The following is a 17,680-nucleotide window of genomic DNA, read 5'->3' as shown; positions in this document are numbered from 1 at the left end:
GGCAGCAATGAGGGGATGTGACCTACCAGCTGAGCTGCTCCTGCACTCCAGCAGCTCCTGTTTGCTGCTGACCCAGTTGACCATGCCAGCAAAACAGAAAGGAGGAGAGGGAAAAACGAATAGAGAAAATAAAAAAAAAGAGCATGGAGTTAATGAAAGTGGGGGAACACTTTTGGTGTTATGATGTTACCAGACTTAGATTTCTGTAGCACCTGCTGTGCTTTGCTAAAAACGAGGCTAGTTAGCAGCAGCAGATGTGAATGTAACAACTGTACAGCTGTCAGGGGAATGAGAGAAGCTATGAGAAATCCATGAGTTAAGTAGATTCTATCACCTTTTTTTTGTTGTTTTTGTTTTTTTGTGGAGGGCTTAGAAGTGGCAGTTCTCAAAGCGTGGCCTGCTGGTTGTTCATGTCAAATGATTGGAATGCTGTGGAGGGTGAGGGAAGGGTGCAGCAAGCAAGATGCATGATATGTTCCCAATCAGGAAAAGGAGAGCATCTGGGGAATGGGTTACTGGAACTGTTGAGGGATGATGGGGTAGCTGGGAGGAAAGATGCAGCTTAGGAGTAGATGCTAGTGTTGCAGAAGTGGGGATGGGAATTCATGTAGCTAAGAATAAATGGGTTTATTTTATGGAAAGGATAGTGGTGGTTATTTGGTAACCAGGAGCTTAAAGGATCAAAGAGTTTAGTAAGCCTTTCTGACTTTGCCTTGCCCTTCCAAAAATATATCCCGGCTGTGTGGAAATCACCTCCCATCCATTCCTAGACTTTAATCACCCCCTCCCATATAGGTGGCCTCTCGGGTTGCACTGGCTGGGTGAACTCTGGGATATATGATAGCACATTTGCTGAGCTGCAGGATCTAAAGGTAAGGCCAGTATCTGGAATGCCAAGATATTTGTGAGGGGAGGCAGGATTCCTGGTCTCTTCAGCTGCCTGCCCTCAAAATGGAAGGAGAAGGCATTTCGAATTCCATAAGTCTTTGCAAGCTCCAGGCTATAAACAGGCCCTTCCTGTAGGACCAATAAAGATCTAATGGTAGTCAGGAGATGTCTGCTTTTCTCTGCAGGCCTAATACTACTGGGAGATGCTTTTGTGAGGAGGATGAAGCCCATCAGTCAGGGGGACAGAAGTGTCCAGTGCTACTGGTGTAGATCATTCAGGAAGATGGTATGGAAGACAGACATGGGGTAAAGAAATGAAAGCCTTGTCAAGCTGAAGCAGAGGGAGACAGAAAGGGGAAGGAGTCAAAACAAAAAGAAAGCAGGAAAAAGGAAGAATGAAAGAACTGTTGCCATTGTTTTGTACAGTGGAGAAGTGGCTCAACCATTGAATACACTCCATAAACACTGTATTTTTTCAGCAAGCCAGGCTAAGGACCTCTTTGGGGTACACAAATGGTGGGTCCCCAAGTCCTGCTGCTGTCTACAAAGTCAGTGAGAGCAGAATTTATCACCCATATAACTGAATTCTAGGGAGAGATGCTGTGGCTCTAGCATGGTCTGGCTCCTCTGTATCAGATTTCTGAGTAAGCCTGTATTCCCAAAAGTAAAGTGAAGGTTGATATGACCAAAGGAATGTATTTGCTATTTTACTTCGTGGATCACAGGGCAAGTGCCACATGCAGTAGTCATGGATGCTGTGTTTATCCTCTCCTCTCTTGCTGTCTTGAACACAACACTACAGCAGCTTGTGTCTCTGAAGCTGTTCTTGGCATTTAGACTCTTTGCACTAAAAATCTTCTTCATGGATCTCTCACCACAGCCCACAGCCACTCCTTGGGGTGCAGAGCATGCAGGGTGTTGATGTTTTGGAATTACTTGTAAGACACTCCTCTGTACTGCCTGGTCCTGGCCAGGGGACAGAAGTTACTAAAATTTCATATCCAGTAGTACATTGCAACAGTGACTACTGCCTCACCCTATAACCACATCTCTGCCTCCAATCAGAAACACCAAACCAGAGCAGCCTGGAGTGTGCCACCTTCTCCCTCTCTGGTGTGTGGTCTGTCAAGGATGGGCAAACTGCTTGGGTGATGCAGGGAACCCTCACAGTTAGAGTGAAATCTTCTAGGAGGTAGGTTGTTCTCACATTCATCAGCTGTGACAGTGGGGGGAAGTGCCTGTCCCATTTCCTGTCCCAGGAGAGTGCCTGGGCCCATTGTTTACAGTGAGCAAAGCCACTGGACTTCACACCTCCTCGTGCAGTGATGCTACAGTAAAATGTGGAAGTTCAGACATTCCCATAGATACAGACTGTGGGACTCTGTCCCAAATGGGAAATCTGCACAGTAAGATGCCAGATCCATGAGCCCTTCTCCCTCCTGGGATGAAATAACCCACCTTTTTTTTCATTATGAATCTTGCCAGCCCAGGGTGTTGCCTCACCTCATTCATTAGCCAGCCAGTGTCTGTGTAATTAGGGGTTAAGTAGTTAATCTTCAAAAATCCCTTGGAAGTCAAAGAAACCATATATTTGCTTATTTGTAATTTGTATACTGCCCCTGAGGCAACCAGGCATGGGAATGCAATCCCATGTTTGTGTGCTTAACAACTGAAAAGAAGATGTGGGGAGAGGTTTGAGTTTTTACAAGAGTGTAAAGAAAAGCTTTGGCTGTTTAACCTCCTCCTTCACCTTCCTTGTTGCACATTTTGCATCTTCCTGGTGCCCAGGAAGCACAAGGAACAAGCCTGTATTTTAGTGTGCATTGAGACTGGCTCTTCTGACACAGGATGAAGTTAAGTGTGTGCTTAAGCTTGGTTTTGTCCCAGCCAGAGAGGAAGACTCCTGTTTTTTAATCAGGGGCCTGCTTGTGGTAAGGCCCATAGAAACATGTATCAAATGTTAAGTTTACTTAAAGCTATTACATCAAATTACTCAAGGTAGGCTGAGCCAGGAGTACATGGTGCTGGTATAGTGCTTCTAGAGATTTTTGTTGTTGCTGCTTTTTGCAGTGCAGACATTAGAACTTTACAGGGAATGTGTCTGTCCTCCAAATGGATGGAGATGTGTAGCTGCAAGGGGGAACAAATGTTGTGAAGTTGGTCATTTGTGGCTGTATACTATTGAACTCTACCATCAATGATCTGAAAGACAGCAAAATGGTAAATGACCAGTAGGAGTGACTCAAAAATCAGTGGGCTGCAAAAAAAACCATCCAAGGAAAACATAAAACAAAAACAAAAGACCCAAAGCAAACAAACCCCCCCCCCATTACTGCAATAGTCCAGATCACTCAGACAGATGGGGCCAAGTATAACATTAGCTGCTCTAAGGCACATGTCAAAGAATAAGGAATACAGGCTGTGCTTATCAGCTGGCAAGTTGTTCTCGGGAAGCAGTGATGGGAAAAAGTGGGGGCTGGTACAGCTCACTGGCTGACTGTACAAAATTCCAGGATGATGCTGTAGCTGAGGGAGCTCACGCAGCTTTCAGTAAATAAGTTTAAACTGAATAGCTCTGGGAAGGGCTGAGTGTGTGTGTCACTTAGTACTAACACAGTCATTTCCCATGTACTCTATTTAGTGCTTTTGTTGGTGATTCCTGGATGGAAGAGGTTCCAGGGGAAATGCCTGAGGGTATTAAAGAATTGGAAATGTGCCTTCCAGTGAAAGAGGCTGAAGAGCTAGAGTGAAAAGGGAAAGCTGAAGGCTAACTTTTTTCTGTGTCTAGGTATGCTTACATGGGGAACAAACTTTCTGTGGTCTAGCTGGAGGGCACTAAGAGCCAAAAGCTGGAATGTGAAACTGGGTAAAAAGCCCAAACAATTATATGAGGAAAAGCATTATTTTTTAACATCATCTGTAACTAACCACTGGAAAAACTCAGTGAGGGTTTTGGAGGATCCTCCACAGGAGGCTTTTAAGTTGTGGCTGGATTCTTGTCAGAAAGTGGACCCTTGTAGAGATGGGAAGGATTTCTACCAAGTCTTCTGACTCAGGTTTTCAAGGATGTGGGTCTAGATGATCAGGCCAGTTCTTTCTGGCATTACAGTCAAATGTTGGCTCATAGCTTTTGGTAACTATGAGGCTGAGAATTGTACAGGGTGGGAGAATGAAGATTTTCCCTGGCAGGACCAACCAGGCACAATCTTTGCTGTGAGGAGAGGGCATGGGCTAGATGCAGCCCTCTCACCTGAGCTCAGAGTGTTTGGTTCACCTTTTTGTTGGATTGTGCTGCAGTGATATCCCCAAGTAAATGAGGCTTCATTAGTTGTCCACTGAGGTGCTCAGAGATAAGACATAGTAAATCATAATTTATCATGCTTTAATTCTCCTCTGGCCAAGGCAAGACATTCGTTGTACACACCATCACCTATGGCTTTTTCATCTATTTCAAACTTTAAACCTTGAACAGTTACTCCCCTATATTTCTGAACCAAACTAGAAAGAGTTTTTCTTTCTGCTACCTCAAGGAACTTTTTTTTTTTTTTTTTTGGTGGAAAAGCTAAATTCCTTTGATGCTGGGGTTTTGCTTCATTTCTTACCTTATTCCCCACAGACTTAAAGTTTGACAGAGGCTGAGACTGTGCATGTGGAAGAATCTGAGGCACAATGAAACTTCCTGAGAACAGCCCTGGAAGGATGAGCGCTGGTGCAGATGGAGGCTGGGACGTCAAGAGGTGCCAGCAGAGGCTCTGAGCCTTTGCACACAGCCAGAGTGACCAGGTACTTGCTGTAACAGCACTTCCTAGGAAACACAATGGCCACTTGTGAGCCAGCCCTGCCCCGACACAGTGGAAGAAAGCCAGGCAGGGCAGCGTGTCCCCTGTGGCCAGGAGGGCTGGCTGGGTGGAGCGTGGTGAGGGAGGGCAAGCAGGCAAGGATCTGTGGATGTGGCTGCTGAGGCTGTGCCGGGTGGGAAGCTTTTCCTCTTGTGACTTCACCTGGATTGTGTGCCAACCTCAGCACACAATGTTATCACTGCGAGCCAGCACATGGTCGGGGTGGCCGCGCTCGCACACTCGGGCCCCAGGAGACCTTCCAGTCCTCATAGCTCTTGGCTTTGATGGCTCTTGCCAGAAATATGCCATGACCACATTCCCTGGGTTTGTTTCCACTGGTACCAGCACTGCCTGTGCTCATGGGTGACCTGTGCCACTGAGGTGGGTATCTAGTTGTGAGGAGTAAGTGAGAGGTTTTGTCAGGAACCAAAGCAGCGACCTCTGCTCTACCCCACCCCTCTCTGGCAGTCTGAGCTGCTCTTGGCTACTTCCTTATCTAGGGTTTATTGCTGTGCAAAACAGCTGAGTTAATGAGTCAAAAAGATCTCTCGGTTCCTGTTGCATTAAGGCCTTGCTGCCCGAATAAAAAATCGTTCCCAAGAAGTGTTTTCCATGGGTCAGGGATGCATGGTCTGCCTACAACCATCTTTACTTTTGCTAAATACCTTGTCTAAAAGGAATAGTCGGGCCTGGATCATCAGAAGCTCTTGGCAGTTTCACAGATCTCCTCCCGTGGTAGTCTTAGAGTCTTCTCTCTAAGGCACACAGTCCAGATTAAATGCTGCCTCTAGAAGTCTCAGCCTGAGCCTGTCCTATTCCCTGCACTATCAGAAAACCTACATTATTTATTTTGTTCTGTTGTTCCATGAATAAGACCTTTCTGCCCAGGCAAGCCCAGGCATCCTTTCTTGAAAAGAAGAAATAAAGAACCTTCCCTTCATTCCTAGGCAGCCTTTCATTTTCCCAGGACAGATGTTTCTAAGGCAGTTCCAGGTTTTCCATGCTTTGGCAGGATAGGCAATACGTTCAAAGGTAGAGCAACAGCACTGGACTTGTTTGCAGGAATTGGAATGGTTCCAACCTTTCATATCTAAGATTCACGAGGGACTAAAGTCTTTGGTGTCAGGGAGACCTGTTCATGCAAGTGTCTGTTTCCAGCTGGATTAAAATCTACTTGTAGAACAGTGACATGGCTTTTGGCAGGCATGACCATGTATGCAACAAATACAATTTTCAGGAGTCTCTCTATTTTTGGGTGTCTCTTTCAAGTACGTGGCTGGGGGATGATTGTTCATAAGTCTTGGTAGTTTCACCACCTGTGTTAAGCTCAAAGGAGGCAGGATCTGTGTTTGTCTGTGGGCTGTCCTTTGGCACGTGGATTGTGCTCTGGCAGTTTCTTTATTCCTTTGTTTTCTCCTGAATGTTCTTTGCTATTCTCATTCTAGCCTTCTCACTTCACATTTCCTCTCATGGTCTTGCCTGTGTCCTTCAAACTTCTTCCCTTACATGGACAGCAAAGATAGGCACTATCTTTCCAGGACTCGAGGGATGAGACATTGCTCATAGATGGGACCAGCTTTTGAAATGCACGAGCAAGAATCCTCAGGATGATGCAGTACATTGCCACTCGTGACACTGCTTTCTGGGCCACCTCACAGATCATAAATCATTTTTGGCAGCTGGACTAGAAATGGGCAGATTTAAGTCCTTCAAATTGCGTACTAGCAGCCCATGTGTAGACCTAAGATCTCATATGATATGTACAAGGTGAGAAGACAGTTCTGGGGGGGTACTTTCTTCCCTTCTTCGTTCAAGCTGGCAGGTGGTCATTAAGGTAAGCTGGCTTTTGAACCAGAAAATAAGCACTCTTTTTCTAATTTGATGATTTATGGGTCACAGAGAGCACATAATAGGGAGCTTTTGACAGTAGAGGAGGGCTTTCATGAAAACTGGAGAATAAACCAGGCAGGACTGACGTCTCTACCTGTCACTTCTAAGGTGCCAAACACCCTCCAGGATCTTGGTACAAACATGCTATAAAAAACCCCAGTCCCTTCTAGTTCTCAATTGTGTTTTGGAACCAGACTGATAGGTCATTTATAGTCTGTTTAGTGGCTGCTATCTTATTTTTATGTCAAGCAAGTTCTTAATCATAATGCCATGTAACTCCAATCCCTTCCTGGAAGGGAAACTGCCTTCCAGGATCTCAAGTATATATATTGTACCAGCTTTGTTTTATTTAACAATGGTTAAATTTCCTTAGAGAAAAGTTTTAACACCGTTCAGTGGGGTGAATTTTCTATAAACCCACACTGATTGCCCCTAGTTATATTTCCCTCCTTTTATTCCCTGTGTTCTGTGATAGCCACCTAATTACTTAGTTGAAGTCTGAGATCCTATCACAGGTCTGTAGTTACCTGTGAGTAATTACAGTTAGGAGATAATTATAAAGTAATTATGCCCTTCTACACAGTCTTTATAAAAAAGGCCAGACTATGAGTTTTCTTCTTCTCCGCCAGGACTTCCTCATTGCACCAAGAAGTACAGCAGATAAATGTGAATAGTGCAGGCATATCATGTGCAGCTTATTTAATAAACCAAGTTTTAGTACAAGGTATCCAGTCCTGCTGATTTAAAATGCCTGATTTTAGTAGGTGGTATTTAACTCCTCTGAGGTACAACAAGAATAGATATGTCACCAACAAAGTCTTTATCAACCTTTTTTCCCCAGCAGTAGGATAGAAGTATTTATTGATTTATTTTTTTGTTGTCTGCATTATTATTGAGTAATCTAAGATTTCTATCCTATAACAGATCAATGCCATGATTAGGACTAATTTTGTCCTTACTTTACTTTTTGAAAAAATAGCTTTGTCAGGTTTTTTTTTCCCTTTTCAATTCCATTGTATCTTTTTTATAATTTCTATCTCCTAATTTATATTCAGCATCTCTCTTACTATTTGTTAAATGTGTTTTACTTACTTAAGCCACCCCCATTTCAATTTTTAATTTGGTTTTTTTTTTCAATTGCACTATTCTTTCTTTACTGAGGAGTTGTGTATTTTTGGTTCCTAGTAAACAATTTTTAAGCAGTTCTCAATGATTATTTATATTTTCTTATTTAAATCCTTTATTTGTGTTGATTTTGCTCAGAATTCTACTCAAGGCTGGGAAACAAGACTTCTTAGAGCATCATGCCTTTCAAAGCATTACCAGTTTGGACCTCCTTCTGCTTTCATGTAACAGTTGGGTGGGGATCAGTAAACCTGCTACCAGCCTCTCATTTCTGCCACCAGTTTACCCATCCAGAGAAGGTAAAACACAGGTTTTGTTCGTTTTGGATTTAAGATTCGAAAAATGAGGAAGCCGTTTAGAACATTTAAAAATCTCCGAGGCTGTTTTTGAGTCAACAACATCACTGTGTGTTAAATTTAGCAATAACTGGTGTTTGTTTTTCCCTTGGTGAGTGCTCAAATAACCAGTGCTGCCATATTCCAGTGTTGCTTGGTTATCCACTGCAGACCCAAATCATCAGTCCAGTTGCTGGAACACTGACTCACAAAGCTTGAATATTGATAACCAGGAAATTATGATTCAAAGTTACAAACAAGCCAGTAAGTAAAACTTCAGTTATACAAACCATCCCAACATCTTTTCCAGTGTCTTACAGCTGTGGTCCCCTGGGCAGGCAAAGCCTTGTTGAATATAAAATGGAAAGGAATGCCACAGTTGTGTATGGCTAAAGAGAATGTGTTGGAATGGACTTGACTTCTGTACTGTCCTTCTGTAAAAGAGGGCACCCTTTTTTTGAAAGACAAAGCCAGGGCTGCCAGTGCATAAAACCAGCGCTGGTCAGGGGGAGTAGAAACCCACCAAACCTGCTGCACACTGGGCCAAAGCAGGGGTGGAAACAGAAATATTAGAGCTCATGTCCTCACTTCAGAGCTTCAGGGACTAGAGAGATGCAGGCCATTAAAATACATGCCTGTATTTCTCTGAGAAATTACCTATAATAATAGCTGCCTTCATTTTGATGCTGTTTAACCATCAGACAAGAATGGGGCCTCGTAGCACAGGGCAAGTGGAAGACTATTCATGAGTTACATGAATAGTATACCATCAGCTACACCAAGGTGGAACTTGCCACAGAAGTAGATGCTGAAAGTTCTGCCAGGTCTGACAGAGAACCCCCAAAGACTCTTAATGCTTTTTTTTAAAAGGATCTTGAAATGCTTTAAAACATATTGATCTTAAGAATATCGTATTCACTGAACAGTAACAGGACTGCAGGGAATTGAAGTTTGCTGGAAATAATGAACAAAAAAACCAACACAGGCCTCTCCAAACTGGAGAAGCCCTTCCACCCTATGACCTATATTTTCTGGCAGGTCTGTACATAAATAATCCCTGACTCCCTTCACCTGGCTGTTTACTAGTTTGAGGCCAGGTTGTCTCAGTGAATGCTCAAGACCTTTGGATGGGTGATTTATCTATGGACAGGTTATCTTCTTGATCAGGAAAAGAGAACGACTGGCTCAACAGCTTCCAAGTTCAATAACCTCCTTTTCTTCTCAATAAATTGCTGAGGCATGAGAGGCTTCCGTTACTTGCTGGCATCTTTTACACTGTGCCCAAAGAAACAATCATATCAGGCTCAGGAAGACAAGTGGCTGAAAGGGCAGGGAAACAGGAACCGTCCCCACAGATGTCCTTCCCAGAGAAGCTGGGAACAGGCTTTGCTGTGGGAAATGGGAAGCTGAGGTCAGCCAAAGTGCACGGCAGGTACGTGCATCTCTGGGGACTGGAAGAACAAATAACGGCCTGCTTTGCCTCCCCATCCCTGCCCTGTCCTGCCTGTGAGCTCTCCTGGGCCACCTTCTCACCTGGTGTGCACAGCACACCTCCAGTGTGTCATTCCACGGTGTGGAAATGCAGGCAGGGAGATGAAGGTGGAGAGTGGGTGGTGACAACACTCCTGAGAGCCCTGAGCCTACCACTCAGCAAGACAGGCCTTGGGAGTGTGAGGAGAGCCCAGAAGAAGGGAGAAAGGAGTAGGGAATGAGTCTCCCTCAGAAGCTGGAAGGCAACAAACCTCATAGACAGTGAGGTAACACGGGATGCTTCCACATGTACCCACTTGTTTGGATCTTTCAGAAGCTTTGTCCTTTCCAGCTCCTTGTTGCCTGGGGATGTTAAGAGATTGTACAAGAAGTCTTGATAAAACAAACACATGGAGATCCCCTCAAGAGGCTGGAAGATATTATTAGCTCCTCTTTTACTGGCAGGCCTGGAGCAATTAATTATTACCAGAAGCATTATCAGGTGCTTGTCACTGCTTTCCCTGGATCCACTTCAGATAGTCCAGACTGGCTGTAAGCAACATGTTCCCTGACTGGCCTGATACCTCACAACTCCTGATACCAGTTCATGTGGTTCTCTGAGGAGAATCTCAATAGTGGTGGGGGGGCCATAACCTAGAATACATGCTGAGATAAATTTGAGTCCATGGACCATTTAAGTATGTAGCATGACTACATTTTTGTGTCTTCTTGGTGATGTCCTCCAGCTGATGTGCTCCACCTCTGTGACTGACCAGGTGGTAGGTTCTAGGCAGGGGGCAGAGAAAGGGACAGGTAAGAGGAGGGTATATGGGGACCTAGGAAGGGCATTTTATATGTGATGGCTCCATAGTGCATGTTTAGCACCTTGCCTACGAGCTCTGTGCCCTGTCCCAGTGCTGCTCCTCAGAAATAGCACCTGCACTGGCACAAGAACGTAGGATTTCTAACCAAGGCACTGTTGTAAAGAAATAACCTCGTTAAGTTTTAAGTGAAATCATGCTCACCCATGAAATCATGTGTCTAAAAGAGTACTCTTCTGTCTCCTGTCTCTAACCCTGGTTGTGCAGAGCACCTACCCTTGACACATGAGAGTTCATCTCCTTTGCCTTAAGTGTTCTTTGTACTTTTAGTGAAGTTTTTATTATTAACCATGTTATTGAAGGAAAAATCATGCAAGTCAGCTGGTATACTTGAGAAGTACTTGCTGGAAAAGGGATGCAGGTTCAGGTGAAAATACAGATTATACTAGTAAATAGAGTCAACAAAGTTTACAGTGATTCTGCAGGTTAAATTATAGACATCAAAACGATCCTTGCATCAGTTTAACTCCAATCTATTCAACCACTGTGAAAGTACCATAAAAAAAATCACGTTCACAACAGGTATAACTGCATCACCGCGAGTTTCCTGTGTTTGCTTGGCCTTATTTTTGTGCTTGCAGGAAAAATTTAAGGAACGAGGGATGAGGGAAGAGAAAGGCCGGGTTTTAGGTACAGCATAATGGACGCGCTGCACCTTCTCCTTTCTCGTTCACAGCGAACCTCGGCATCCCGGCGCTGCCGGCGCATGAATGAGAAAACATCGCCCGCTAGTGGCTCGGGCCGCGGGAGCTGCTGCTCTGCTGCTGCTGCTCCAGCATCTGTGCTGGGACAAGGGACAAGGCGGGTGGCTCTCCTTCCTCCTGCCCTCGGATAAAATCAGCATCTCTCTGGAAAAGGTTGTCTCTGAGCTGAGCGAGAAAAGAGGCTCTGAATGGAAGCGCTGTGAGTCGCCTGCAGGCTGTTTGTTACGTTTAGTGTCAATGTCCAGGAGAAACACTCTGGATAAGCCACGACATCCAATCTTACGCTTAATACAGTAACAGAACAAATTGGTTGAGATGTGGCTATGGTGAGCAAGCACCTCTAAAGCTGCAGCACATTCAGAGCTGTCACTGAAGCCACAGAACAAAGCTGTGAACACTCCTGAAGGTTCCCTGAGGACAGACCTCCTTACAGGGCTTTGAAGGTACCAGGGGTGATCTAGGGGCAGCACGGGAAGCAGTACAGCACCACCGTGCTCCATACTGCCCCAGCTAATTAGGCCCACTCCGGAGGAGATAATTAACTCAAGTGGAATTCTTCACTGGCACAGCCAACTTACTCCCAGACCTAAGCTGGTATCTCCCCAGTTCAGCACTGTACTGGGTGGTGCAGACAACCTGTGATGTCCAGGCTGAGTTTTCAGGACTGGTGGCAAGATACTATTTTTTTTTTTTCCAACTGAAAATATTTTTCTGAGATTTCTCTAGGTCTTTGGCCCTATACGAAACTGTAGAGACCAAAGGCCTCAGCCTCCCTCTCCCCCCAGTTGTTTTTCTGCTTACGAGGTAAGATCATCCTTAACAGATGTTTGTTTACCTCTTCATAAAAACCTCCTGTGATTCTGCAGCCTCCCCAAGCAGTCTACTGCAGTGCTTTGCTATTCTTGCCATTGCAAAGTGTTTTTCTAATGTTTAGCTATATCATTTTTATTGCAAATTAAGCTGATTATTTCCTCTTCTACTTTTGGTGAATGTAGGGGACAACTGTTTAGTCTCTCCACCCATTATAACAAATGTTTATGTGCTGGAAGACTGTTATCATGCCTCCCCTCCTGTTGTTCTTTTCCTAGAGAAAACAAACTCGGTTATTTTATCCATTCCTTATAAGTAATGGGTTTTTTTCACATCTCTTATCATTTTGTTGTTCTCTTTTTGGACTCTCTCCAGTGTGTCTGTATCTCCTGTAAAATGTAGAGCCTGGAACCGGACACACTGTTCCTGCTGAGAGCTCAGCAGTATCAAGTAAATGCACAAAATAATTGCTTCCTTTGCCTTATACAAAAAATTTCCATTAAAGCATCTCAGAACGAGATTTGTCTTCTTCTGTGGGAATCTCACTTAACAGACTCATATTGGGTCAAACCCCATCTCCTCTTTGCTGCGCTGCTGCCAAAACAGTTACAGTTTAGTTTGGACCAGCACATTTGGTGTCTGTGCAGTCACCTTTCCTGAACTGTTCCTTGGTGCAGTCACCTCTGCAGAGGGCAGAGCACAGCTCTCCAGTGCCTCACGTTCCTCTCAAATTCTGACTGCTCCAGCCCCCTGTCTTCAGGAGGGAGTGCTGCCCCGCCAGCCCAGCTGTCATCCTCTTGGTTTTGTCCTCTAGGCTGTTGTCCGAAACACTCAAGGAAATACTGAGAAGCCCTGGAGGCAAAACTTCAGGGACATGAACCTCCCAGCTGGAAAAGTGAAGCCCTGATAATTACCCTTGATAATGGTACTTCAACCTGTGTAGCCTCTGTATGGTGGCTTTTCTTGCTGCTCTGGGAGCCTATGGTCTAGATATTTTCTAAAGGCTCACAAAAGTCAAGGTATTTTATACCTAACCATTTCCTCCTCATCTACCAAGCCCGTTAGTCAAAGAAGAAAATTAGCTTGGTTTGACAGGATTTGTTCTTCAAAATTCCCTGCTGGATGTTTCTTATCAGCTTATTGTCCTTTAGCTACTTATAAATTGATTGTTTCATAATTGGTTCCAGTATCTCTCTAGGTATCACAGTTAGGCTGACTGGCCTGTAATTCCCCAGGTTCTCTTAGAACAGTAATTTTCAGAGAAGAACTGCATTTAGGTGAAGCAGCTATAGAAAGACATTCCACTTTTACCCTGCTTATCTTTATTCACTGTCTAGTTTTGTTCCCTCCCTTAAATTACAAACACGTTTCCCATAAGTATTCATCCTCCACTTGAGGCTCAGCACAATCTGGCCCTATCTCCACCTCTTCTGTGTTCCTGCCCAAACTCTCCTGTTACACACTTCCCCAATTCCCCTCCTCCTCAATGATTTATATCTTCCTCCCCCTCTTTATGGTTCATTTGCAGTTCCCTAGCAAAATATATTCCTCAGCAATTTATATCCCCCAGTGCCTGTAGGGCTCTGAAGAGAGTCCTGGAAAAATCTGAGAGCCTTGCACTTAAAATATGGGCAGTGACCCTTGCCAGTCTTGCAGGGACGTGGCAACGCCTGCCTAAAGATTCATCCAGGGCTGGCCACATTTAAATGATTTCTGAGACCGGTAGGTGGCAGAGAGATGATGAAATCTGGGAGACTGGTCCTGGTGATCAGAGTGGCAGATCCCTCAGGCTCTAGGATGGACAAGGACACCTGTTGCTGCACAGCAGGTGTGTGCTAAGTTGGGTGGCGCCTGGCAAACAGGAGCGTTGGGTGACGCTCCCAGCTTCTTGCAGGGAGGCTGGATGTGTCCAGCGTTCAGCCTCAGCCAGGAGCAAAAGGTTTGTGTGTTCAGCAGAAGAACAGGAAGCATGTGCCACTTTCTAGCTAAGCAGATCGGGAGAAGATAACTTTGTTTGAGGGAGGGGTATCGTTATCCAGGGTTGTGCGCTATATAATTGCACAATCTGCTATCATGCATGAACAGAGCTGTTCAATAGCATGGCCCTGCCTTGTCCTGACATCATGTCTGTGTTGGAAATCCGTTTGGAATGAAAAAATCCCACATTCCCCAAGTGACCTCGTAGGCTCTGAGCAAAAGGCTGAGTTGCAGTGGAGACTTCACAGACTCAGTGGTGCCAGAGGCAGGAGCTCAGTCACCAGCCTCAAAGCAGCTAAAGGATGAGAAGTCAGCCACGAAGCAAAATTCTTTCCAAAGAAAATAACATTTTAAAAGTGCAGGAGATGTCCGTGGTTCTTTGAAGGCAAGAAAAGTCCCGAAGGCAAGGAAAAGTCACTGTGAGTAACAGTGTTACTCTCACTAGCTGCTACTCTTTTTAGCACCGTTTTTTTGGAGAGGAAAGTACTCAGCACATCAACAGGTTGCCTAATGAGAGCTTAAATGCTGGGCGAGGTTCACAGGTTGGAAGTGTTGGCCATTATCAGTCTGGTACTGTCAGTATGCAGTTCTTTTGCAGGCTCAGTGAATGTCACGTGTTGCATGTGAGGGCCAGTCTTCTAGACCTTTGGCTTTATGGTCTGCACTCCTTTCTTTCACAGCCACAGGTTTTCACAGCCTAAGAGAATCAAGTCTCCTTCTTGCTCTTCTCATGTTCTGCCTTCTCTTCATCTCCACCTTAACCAGCCACTTCCCTGCATAACCCCAGCACAAGAGGAATTCCCCACTGCCCATCCTCATCTTAATTTAGGCCCTTTTCTTCAGGGGGAGGAGGCCCTAGCGAGCTGGAGAATCTGTCCCAGAGCTCAGCAGTGCCTTTTTAAAAAGGCATCCAGGTGAAGTGACTGTGTGGTTTTTCCACAAATCAGAAATGTCCTGTTAAAATCAGTGTGCCCTATGCTCTGCACCCTAATGACAGCAAAGAAAGTAATCTGATCATTCAGATAAAAGTAACATTTACCCAAATGATAAGAGACTGGAATATAATTTCTGCATCAGCTGCATCTTGCAAGCTGTCCTGCAGCTTGCCAGACAGTGTTTGATATTTGGACAGTGCTTGTGAAAGGCAGATAAAAGGTTAATGGGAAATATCTCTGACAGTTGCTGGATGTAATTTAGAGATGGACTACAGCCATGTAGTTACATACCAGATTTGGGGTTTGGCTCCTTATATTAGAGAGATAAGGCCCAGGAAGGGATACACACATTCCACCAGAGATGAGTTTTTCAAAAAGACAGTTTCAGTCTGAAAAGGAACAGGCAGTTTGATATCTGAACCACCTGCTCTCTGTGATGCACCACCTTCCAGGCACTCTTTAAAGGTGTTGGGTGCTGGTGGTACCATTTAGTCCTCCCTCTCTTCCTACTTCCCAGAGAGGGGTTGAGGGTGGCAGTGATGACCAGTTACTCATGTCTTAGTCCTTGTTTATCTCAGTAGCATGTAGCAAAAGAAAACAACAAAGGTATTCCTTACTCTTCCTTACTGTTCTCATTCCTCTTGTTGATCAAACTGTGCCTTTTCTTATTCACTTCATGTTCCTGGGACTTTTGTCTTCCCACACACCAGCTTTACGTGGCACAGGCTGAAAAATGTTCTGCTACAGCTTCTGTATTAAGAGAGTGATTAATTAAGGTGTTCAGAATATGACTTTCATTTCAACTAGATCCACTGAGGTTGATTTTTTTCTTTTGTGTCTCCAAACCGATTCCTCTCGCAAAATATGAATTTTTTTCTCCATCTCTGACTTATCCTTTAGCTCTTTTGAAATCTTTTTTGAAAAACATCATCTCAACCTCCAATTGTGCTTTGAACTTTGGGGCTGTGCAAAAAAGCTGTTTGGGAAGACAACTGCTAAGGTGAGGCTCTGAACTTACAGGGGCACAAATGCCTAGAAACACTGAAGAGAGGCCTGAAACCACTGGTCTGAAGGTACAAACTTTTGTGGCCCTCGTATTATATATAATATCTTATTCAAATGACAGCTTTTCTAGAGACAGAATGTCTCCCAGTGCCATTCTGGGAAATTAAATTCAGTGTTGAGTTTGCATAAAGAGAGAGGAGAGCTACTTGCTGCTTCATCACTTTATGAGCCTGGCATCTGTACCATTGCTTAGCAAATTTTGCTTCCAGTAATCCTCTATTTCTTCGGAGCCGAGCACCAAGAGCACACTCCGAGCAATTCCTACAGAAAGACCACAAAACCAACACCTCAGAATAAAGTTATCACCTTTGGCTTATAATTAAAACTCCCAGGGCAATTGGTGGTACTTGCAGATGCATTACTGAGCCTGTGATTCTTCTCTCCAGCACTTTTGCAGGTGGCTGAGAGTAGGCGAGTGTGCCTGGGGTAACATTCCTGTTTGCTGGGCTGCTGGAATTCAGCTGCCCTCCTTAACAAAACAGTTTGGTTTAGACATTTTTAATGCATGTGCCATGGTGTAAGATGCATTTGGAGGAAAAACTAAGCAGAACTAAGGCACTGAAAGGTGAGGTTGCAAAATTGGTGTTTCTCAGCTTTGATTAATATTGACTGTTAATCTTGTTTTCTCGTGCCACTGCTTTTTCCAGGTAAAAGATGTTGAAGAGCAGCCCAAAGCATCTGACAATGCCAAACACAGACGTAGTACCTCAGTATATGCCTGTGCTGGAAATCAGCAATGCAGTTTACCAACTGTCAGAGTTGGGTGTAGGGTAACAATTTAATTCAATTAATTCTGCCAGAGATATTGGCATTCCCTTTTCACCTGTCATGCCACAACACCTAAAGACTGGTGAGTGTGGGCACACAGCTGTGCTGAACCATAGCAGAATTGCAGAGATGCTTTGGTCCCTGCTTAACTGAGCAAACTCCCATTTATGCATGTATTAGGTTTTCACTGCCTGTCGCCTGTTCCTCTCCCCCCTCTGCTTTTTCATGTTCAGTGGACTCTCCTCTCTGTGTCTCTGCCTCTCTCTCTATTTTTTTTCCTCCCTATTGTTCCCCACGTCACTAACTGTCACTCACTTCATAAAGCCGTCTGGCTCGGAGCTTAAATATTGCAGGGCAACTAAAACCCACCATCAGAGCCAATTCAGTCATATCTGCTCAGTCGTGCGACAAGATTGGGGCTTTTAGGGTAGGGAAGAAGAGAGACAAAAGTTCACTCTTCCCTGCAGAGTGCCAAGAGAGGAGGGGGACACATTTCTTCGGTGGAGCCTTTCACAGCGGCAAGTTGCTTGCTCAACATCCTTAACCTGTACGGTCTTTTTTGCCGGTAGCGTGCTCAGGAAGCGCAGGGTGGGGGTCTGCAACGAGCCCACGAGAGTTGAGAACATGAACCTGTTGACTCTTGAGTGGGCTTAGGCAGTGCCCTGCTCTTTCCTCACGACAGGCAGTTTTTAAGGGAGAAGGTGAAGTGCATAAGTACGTTGCTCGCACCTTTTCCTGAGACTCGAGGGGCTGGCTGCTCGCGGGTGGAATCCTGAGCATCTGAGCTGGTCATGCCACTCGTCATCAGTCCACCCAATATTGTTGCTTGCAGCTGAGCCGACTGAGCAGCCTCGAACCACTTCACTCGCAGAAAACGGAGAGGGTGGTCATGGCAGAGTTTTAAAAAAAAACGTGGCCGGTTCGGAAGTTGTCTCAGGAAGAGTTCAGCCAAATGTAGCAAGCTGTGAGCAAGACAATTGGTGGAGTTAGCCA

General features: G+C 44.8%; 1 protein-coding gene across 2 annotated transcripts in view; it reads left to right on the top strand.

Annotated features, from left to right (window-relative positions):
• Window positions 1-17,680, top strand: part of GJA8 (gap junction protein alpha 8) — a 45,912-nt gene that overhangs the window by 24,182 nt on the left and 4,050 nt on the right. Inside the window, exons 5-7 of one of the 2 annotated variants that reach the window (XR_010427063.1) lie at window positions 4,505-4,671; window positions 7,881-8,041; window positions 11,105-12,876. The gene's annotated coding sequence lies outside the window, so the exon portion shown is untranslated. Of the gene's footprint in view, window positions 1-4,504; window positions 4,672-7,880; window positions 8,042-11,104; window positions 12,877-17,680 lie in introns of those variants that run through there. The other variant, XM_064643298.1, reaches the window with a different exon arrangement.

Source organism: Pseudopipra pipra, chromosome 2 (assembly GCF_036250125.1).
Source record: "Pseudopipra pipra isolate bDixPip1 chromosome 2, bDixPip1.hap1, whole genome shotgun sequence".
NCBI classification, from domain to species: Eukaryota; Metazoa; Chordata; class Aves; order Passeriformes; family Pipridae; genus Pseudopipra; species Pseudopipra pipra.
The sequence above is the reverse complement of the archived record's forward strand: the minus strand, read 5'-3'. Positions and strand labels throughout refer to the sequence as shown.